Raw genomic sequence first — 8551 nt, 5'->3', positions numbered from 1 at the left:
AGCAAGCATTTCCTCACCTTCTCTAATCAGGATTATTAGAGAGAGCAGGCAACATTCAGAAACAGATGGAAGAGAACAGGTGCAGTGGACCAGCTGCCAGGATTCAGCAACCTGCAGGGTAATCAGCTGTGTAGGAGGATCTGTAGGAGTGGTGTGGATGACAACTGTAGTCAGTAGTTGTAATGAAAAGCAGATACAGCTGTTAAAATTGATGCACTTAGTAAACTGACACAAATGTTTGACAGGGTTTTTTTTTCTGCTACAGGTTTTGATATCTCCTTTGCATAATACAAACTTATTTATCCTAATATATGAAATTTAGCTGAGTAATCATATATTAGCTTCCTGAAATTAGTCTGACAAAGCAGGGGAACCTTCCACATCATGTTGCAAATTGTGAGAGGACATAGCTGATCTCCCCTCCTCCAAAGTGGAAGGCTTAGTGGAAGCAAAAGCGTAGCTGAAGAGCTGACAACATTCTGTAGCTTCCTGTCACAGATGCTATAAATGATGCTTCCACCACTGCCCTTGGTCTGCTTTTGAGCTCATGGTGAAGGAAATACAATCTGTTCCATAAGAGACACCTGAGGCCTAGGCATGCCAGGAAACAATCCTTACACTTTTTTCTCCAGTAATAAAATTAAAAGGACATGTATTTTACATATTTTTTCACTTGCATATGAAACCTTATGATATTATACCAGAAAACCATAAAGTATAGAACAGTATATGAGTATTTTCTGATCTATTTCACAGCAGCTATCTGTGTAGCACGTACAGTGCTACAGCCTCAGGTTACAAACAAAAGAAATACCAGTTTTGCCCTTCTGGATGGAAAACTTCTTCAGGAGCTAATTCTGCGAGCCAACTAAATGTACTTTCCTTGGAAGAGTAAGGCACAAGTTCAGAAAGCTACCAAAGACAACGTGATTCCTAGCAAAACTGTGCTACCAAATGAGTGGGTCCAACCCTTCTTCAACAGCTGTCTGATCTCTGTAGGCTTGTTATCCAGAGATACTATGATCACCATGAGCACCCTGTCCTCAAGCTGTGGCCTGGCTAGTGGGGTTCCTTAAACTACCTTCTTCCCTATGCATTAGAATTCTTTCTCTGTCATGGCATATTGTTTTGATGGCATCAGAAATATTTGCTAGTTCCTTTAAATGCCATGAAGACTTTTAAGTGAAATTTCCTGAGCCAAATTACTGATGGAAGAATGTGCAACTCTGGGCAAGGACCTGTGTTAACTTCAATTAGGTTTGTAAGCGTACAGTATTCAAAAGTGCAAAATTTCACTCAAGTGTAGTTGATACAGTTTGTAGCAGTATTCAGACTATAAGAAAAGACTAGGCAAAGAATTACCTATTTTATAAAAAGCTCTAGGGACACAAAGTCTCTTGCTTTGATAGTGTAAATAATGGCAAATGTGTCACTTTCTTCAGAATGTGATTAGTATTAATTAGCTGATTTCTGCTAATCAATCAATTGTAACGACCTTCTGAACTTACTTGAGGAATGTATTAAATGACTATTTAGAAGACAAATGCATGTTTTTAGCCTGGCACTGATAGTTGAGCACTGTCACAAACGGAAGTACAAGAAAACAGAAGCCTATGTCTTGACAAGTTGTCTTCCTGTTTCCATGGTGTAGTAAATGAGGCTTTAGGCACAAGCATTCGTTTCTCACAAGACTACCCCCAACTGCTTAACTTCCATAGGAGAAGGGCTAATAGTTAATGGAAGGAAAATTAAGAAACAAAATAAAACAAACAAAACATTGTCTAAATAGACTCCTTTGCATAGGATCAATCAGACAAGATTTGATAATCTCTGGAAAATGTAGTCCCTTTCAAAGCAATATGTTCTTACAGTCTAGTAGGTATATTTAAGAAACTATGCTCCTTGCCAATCTGACACATACGTACACATTTGTGTGGTTCAGGCACTCACTACCACCCTGATGGGTTTTTTTAGGAGTACAAGAAAACTACATCAGAAGTTCAGCATTACTTTAAACGTACAGGACATCCAGAATTACAAATAAATTATAAGAATACAATCGTTAGAATTGTGCTTAAAATTGAAATTCTAATAGTTTGACCCATCAGTACATCAACAGAAAGATAAATCTGATGTAAGAGAGAAAGCAAAGAAATGCAGGCTAGGTTACCTATGAAGCCATTGGAAGCAATACAATTACTTCTCTTGACTTTGTCCTTCCTTCTCTATTACTCTTCATCCCTGAGGTTCAGCAGTCATCCTTGTCATATGCTATTTAAACTGGACATAATACCTATTTGTTAAATGCTTCCATGCAAAGCCTGGTTTTTGTAGGCTTGCACCACGGGTTGCAGGACAGAGCTTTGGCATGGCTGGAAGGCTGACATGGCTGCAGTATAAATAGTAAATAGTAATTTGTAAAGTGAAAACCTTTTGAGAAGAAAATTATTCTAGTGACTTGAAGTTTTACAGAAGCAAATAATAAAAATCAACAATATATTTTTGCGTAAGTATGTTCTCTCTGAAACTGAATCCAAGTGGATGATACTGGTACACTCTAATGAAGAATACTTGACTACTGAAGAACTCATGTTGAAGAACATCTGCATCTGCTTGTGTACCGATAGACACTTTCTTCCCTGTACTACAGACTAAACTTTTATAATAATGTAGTTACATTATTTAGCCTAAGTATGTGATTTCTGTTTAGGCATGCATATGTATGTGTATGATTGAGCAAATTTAAAAAAGCCCAACATAAGTGAGCATGTGTGTCAGACAAAGAGCAAATGTGCTGTGCTACAAATTAACGTTTTCACTCCTTGGGTGATGGTTGAGACTTTTAAAACAAAATTATTGTTCTAACAAGCTAAATGACTGCAAAGGCCTCTTAGGCTCTAATGTCATATAAGCGGCTTTTTTCTTCTTGGGAACAGCACGTACCAGCCTGTCTATACAATAAAGTGCTAGAACATGCTGTGGTACCTTCAATACTGTACAGCTAAATATTTTACTAAATGTTATGCTGCAAACACAGGCTATTCCAAAAAAAGACCCGTAGACAGCATGATACAGTGAGCTGATTTTCCATGTGTAGTACTTTAGAAAGTTACTTCAGAAGGCAAACCAAAGCCATTTTAAGTTGAACATGTGGTACAGCTAATGCAGAAGTTTGTGTGATTTTTAGATCTGACCCCAATGACTCCTGGAGACAACAAAATCCAGGTTTTTACAGAGTCACAGAATGATACACATTTTAGGAGATTTCATTTCCAATTTACCTAGTGTTTACCTTCCTTTTCATTTTACTTCATCCTGCGTCACAGAACGCTCCTTAAGATTACAAGCATAAGGAATTTATATAAGCGACATCAGAAATTTACTTCCCACCAAGGTCCTGTTACAAATATTTAAACTTGTATTTTGATACACCATAAGCACTAATGCTAAGCCATTATTTTTTCAATTACTGAACCTCTAAAGCAAAGATTAGGTCATTCTTTGCCAAGCAAAAGGACACAAGGACAAAGAAAAAACTTTGTGGAAGAATATTTCTGTTCTGTTGCTGAACAAAATAACAGCTTGTGAATATGCTGAAACTAAGCAGCTTTTTATGTTGTTTGGTGGCTCCAGTTAGGAGAATAAGGTCACATATTCAGTGTTTTTTTCTTCTTGGCTTTTTTTCATAGCCAACATGCATGAGGGATGGTAACATGCAATCAACGATTTTTACTGAGGTCATTTTAATAGCTACAGATATTGTTTTAATGGATATATTTTCCTGTATACACATATATATGTTCTAGTATATTACCCTGCTTAATAAACATGTATTTGTATGTATTTGTATGTTTTCATCCTTTGGACAAATAAAGAACATTCTGAGGAATGAAACAGAAATGGGTGCTTCTATATCAAAAATCCCTCCTCACAGACATCTTTCATCTCCTAAACCAGAAAAATAAATTCTAGCAAGAGGAATACAACATAGCAAACAGTATGCTGATGCCCAAGATGCATGATAGTAAAATCTATCCTCCATCTTACTAAGCTAGCCTGCAGCCTAACACTATAGCATGTTAAGCACTGTGATGAGTGCTCCAGCAGTCTAGAGCAGGTTAAAACCTGTGCTCTTCCTTCCATGTGCTCTTCAGAGAAGAGGAAAACAGTAATTTTGTAAACTGAGTTGAACCTTGCAAATCTTAACTGTGTAAATGCAACTGACACCTTCCTCTGGTATGGCTGAGTTTGTAAGGAAGAGTACTAAAGACCACCAAAATGTAGTAATAGCATGAAGGTCGTTAAGAAACCACCCAAGCCTATGCCTAACCATGAGATTTTCAACATACACAGTTGATGTTGTTTGTGAGAAGCAGAATAGGAAACATGTGTGGGACTGCCATGTTATAGGTCTTTGGCACACAAGTTTCTCTTACAGGGTTGCTCACAATGGCAATAAAAGGCCATTGTTTTCTATTTGTGTTAGAAACCCTCTGTAGGTTGTACTGCATTAATACAGCATCAACCGGCTACCTGCCAGTTTCTGCCAGAAAAGATCTCCTTTGCCTAACACACAGTGGATATCAGACATTTTTTCAGTGACCACCAGACCTGAACTATCTTGCCAGACAAGTTACTGTCATATAAAAAGGCAAAAAAAAATAGAACGAACTCCAAATGAACTATAGAAAAACTCTCATAGTTTTAGAAGTTTGCAGTACTAAACTGCTTACTACTTTAGCAGCCGTATTTTCAAAACCTAAAACAAAAGAATATTTGCTGACAGCTAAACCTGCCATGTTAAATGTTTTACCCCTGTCTTACAGGTTTTTGTTCTATGTATTTCTGTGTCAAAATACCTCACCCATTTTTCCCTCGGTTTTTTTTCTGTATTTTTTCCCAGTCTGCTCATACTTATCACCTTCCCAGAGGTTAAATGACGTATTTACATACGAGTCATTTACCATAGCATAATTACAAATATAGCATATGGCCACAGGGTAACAATTTTGCCTAATCATGAGAACTGGATTTCAGTCTTCATTCCCTGTCTTCTTGTGAATGTAATCTATAAAATAAAGCCTCCGCTAGATAATCAACAGAAAAAACAATGTGTGCAATACACTGTGGTTTACTGTGCATTAAAATCTTCACCACTCAGTTTGTTGGGGTTTTTTATAGCAATCAATTGTGCATGTGATTGTGCATGTTTTTCTGGATCTAAGACAAGAACATATTGCTGGGACATTTCACTTTGACTAAAATGCTGATCTAGTCTTTTCTAACAAATAACTTGGAATTAAATAAAATAAATTTTAAAAATCTCTAACAAATTAAACTTGGAACTTTTTTCTTGAAGTAAATAACCTTTTGAACAGGTTTTTGGCAGTGCTGCAGTTTACAAGTGTTACCAAAAGATTGGTTGAAGAAACTTTCTATGAGTTGTTTTGAAGTTTAGAAAGCAGGCATTCTTTATTACAGTGCCGGGAGCATGGGGGATATCTCATCCTAACATGCTAACCTTGTCCTCAAATACATGTCCCTTAGATTCTGTATAATCATACATATGCATTGTTTCCCCAAAATCCATCCATATTTTATTGTTTCCCAGAATTCATTTATATTAGTCCCTCCTTCTTTTGCACATGTGTAGTTTTCTTCTGAATTGAGTCAAAGGGCTGCTTTTGTGACCACCAACCTAAATCCGTTTCTAGATACTTCATGACCTGGTCATCTTGGTCCTCTTTTACAATGTTTTCTTGGCAAAACCTTCTAGGTTTCCATAAGATTCCATTAGTTCTTTTCTTTCATCCTAGATGTTCCTTCAATATTTAATTAGTTGTTCTTTCTCATCTCAGATGCTCCTTTCAAGTTGGATTATAAATCTCGTCCATACAATACCAGGCCTTCTTGATCATAATCTTAATAATTATACTAATACAAGGACTTCTCAATTACAATCTAATAATTATACTAAGGTTATACATTAAACTTCTGGCATCATAAGGCCAGTTGAAAGTGTGTAACAGATTTTGTGAAAATTGGTCAGTGAAGTGAGGAAAGTGAGCTAGACAACATGAGCAGCATGTACCGAGTTCCCTGGGACATGGCCACCAGAATACCCCTTCCCCTATTTACTATCTGTCATTATGACATGCTTCGCAGTGTGTCCTTTCCCTGCTTGTATCTCAGCTGTGGATCTTCTACCCACAAAGCTTATTTTTATCACCACTGTCCTGGTGGACAGCAACTCTCAAGCATTCTGATAAAGCAGTTGGTTGCAAACAGCATTCGTGACCATGACTGGTAGGTTGATATTTCTCTGGATGTTCTGAGGTATGAAGAGTCCTGCATGCTCGCGCAGTTTCTGATCTGCACGATAGGCAGTTCTGCTCTGAGGACAGCATCAACAAGCATTCAAGGTGTAACAGCTCCCCTCTCTGTTACAAACAAAACCAAGACCATCTGAGAACGCTACGGCATACTTAGCATTTGTAAGAAGTCCATTTATTCTAGCATGCAGGTGTAGCTCTGGGAATGTAATTTTACAGCCTGTGTCTGAAAAAATCTGTCTGTAAAGTAAATTAACAGTTGTGTCTGAGTCCAAGCCTGTAAAACAATGTGTCTTCAGATTATGCCATAAAAATCTTCTCCTTGAAGATATTCCAAACCCAACTTGACAAGACCATGAGAAACCCATTCTAGCTTTGAAGCCGGCCCTGTCTGCAGAAGCTGTTTGAACCCAGAACTCCAGAAGCCTCTTCCAAACTAAAGTATTCAGTCATTCTCTTAACTATGACAAATAGTCACTCTCACTCACTCAGCACTACTAACCCTGAAACCTAGTTATTATCACTGAAATGAAAAAATGGCTGATGTTTTTCTGTGAAGTTTTCAGCTAGGGTACCTAGCTAAGAAGCCTATTCTACAGTTACAACATTCACTGATACGAACCCAACTACTGAAGAATCCCCACTGTCTCAGCACAGTTTATTTCCATGGTAAGGAAGGATATTAAACCTCACATTAGACACTCCTGGCACGATTAAAAGAGAGGTTGGTATGTCTGGATCATCAACCCAACTTTAGCCTAGAAAAGAAGCAATTCATACCTAGTAAGGTGGGAAGAAGCTGTAGGAGGGGGAGTTGTTTCATTTCCCTGTGGGACCATGGGCTTGGTCACCTCTCATTTCACATGGATGTTACTCAGCAATGCAATGGGTCCCTACGAGTCCTACATGTCTCTTTCAAAAAAAAAAAAAAAAACAAACCCACAAAACCTTAGGACAAGTTAATTTTAATGGGCCTGGCTACCAAATTTCCGTAACAGAAAAGAAAAACAATGACGTAACTGGCTCCTTTTACGATTTAAGCAAAACATTGATTTCCCAGCCTACCCAAAGCAGCAGCACAACCCTCCGTCACCTCCAGCACCCCAGCACCCCTGTGGCCTCCAGGAAGCCCCAGGTCCTGGCCTCCACCTGGCTACACAGCCTCCAGCCTGGGGGTGTGCCCCCTGAGGTGGGTGTCTTGGAAGCTTTCCTAAGAAGCCCTTCATGGTAATTTCCCTCAGAAAAATGAATGGTAGGCTGGGGAGCATCACTGGTCAGTAGCCATGTGATGTGAAGCATGAATACTGAGAAACCAGTGATAAACTGAAACAGAACAAGGTCTTAAAAAAAAAGATGAGTCAAGATGAGTTTGGTACAACGCTCTGGGTGATGCTCTGTTTGTGTTGAGAAAGGAATGTACTCTGAATAATTCGAAAAGGTTCCACTGAATGTACTCTGAATAAATAGAAAAGATAAGTTGGGCACCTGAAGGAGATAAGGAGACTATCAAGTCAGGAAATCACTGAACAAAGAAAATTGAAAGGTCTACTCCACCTAGATCCCACCTACTGTGAATGGAACTATTAGGTGTCAAAATCAAATGAGTATGTATGTAAAGACATTGTGTAACCTCTCATGAAAGCTGTATTTAAAAAAAAAAAAAAAAAAGCTTTTAAAAAAACCTAACTTTTCACTGAAAACTTTGGAGCTAGTTTGTCTGGTGCGAATCGGCTAGCTCCCCAACGTTGCATAAAATAAATACCTTTGCAGCTTAAAGACAAAATTTGTTTCTGAGCAGTTACTCTGTGGCGTTTTGGCATCAAAAGTGAATGGCTGAATCTCTCACTCACAGAAGTGCTCCCATCCATCTATTTGATGCCACTCGAAGGAACATTCATCCGCACATGAAGTGCCCCCTCAGCTGGTGTTAAGATCCATGTAAGGAACCATTTGATAAAATAATTCACGTACTGCACGGAGGAGTGAGATCAGGGCCTCAACACGTGCCCTGCTGAGGTGTTCATTTGATGGAGCAGTAAGCTGCGGCGCTGTCCTTGGGGTTTTATCAAGACAGCATCGGGGTTCGCTGCCCCGCATTCCTCTACCACCCTGCCCCCAGGCAGGCGCCACCCCCGGCCACCCCGGGGAGACTTGGCGAGGGGTGCCAACAGACCGCCCCCGCCTCGCCCGCAGCGCGCCCCCTCCCCCGCCCGCCCCCG

The sequence above is a fragment of the Falco rusticolus genome, chromosome Z (assembly GCF_015220075.1).
Source record: "Falco rusticolus isolate bFalRus1 chromosome Z, bFalRus1.pri, whole genome shotgun sequence".
Classification (NCBI taxonomy): domain Eukaryota; kingdom Metazoa; phylum Chordata; class Aves; order Falconiformes; family Falconidae; genus Falco; species Falco rusticolus.
The sequence above is the reverse complement of the archived record's forward strand: the minus strand, read 5'-3'. Positions refer to the sequence as shown.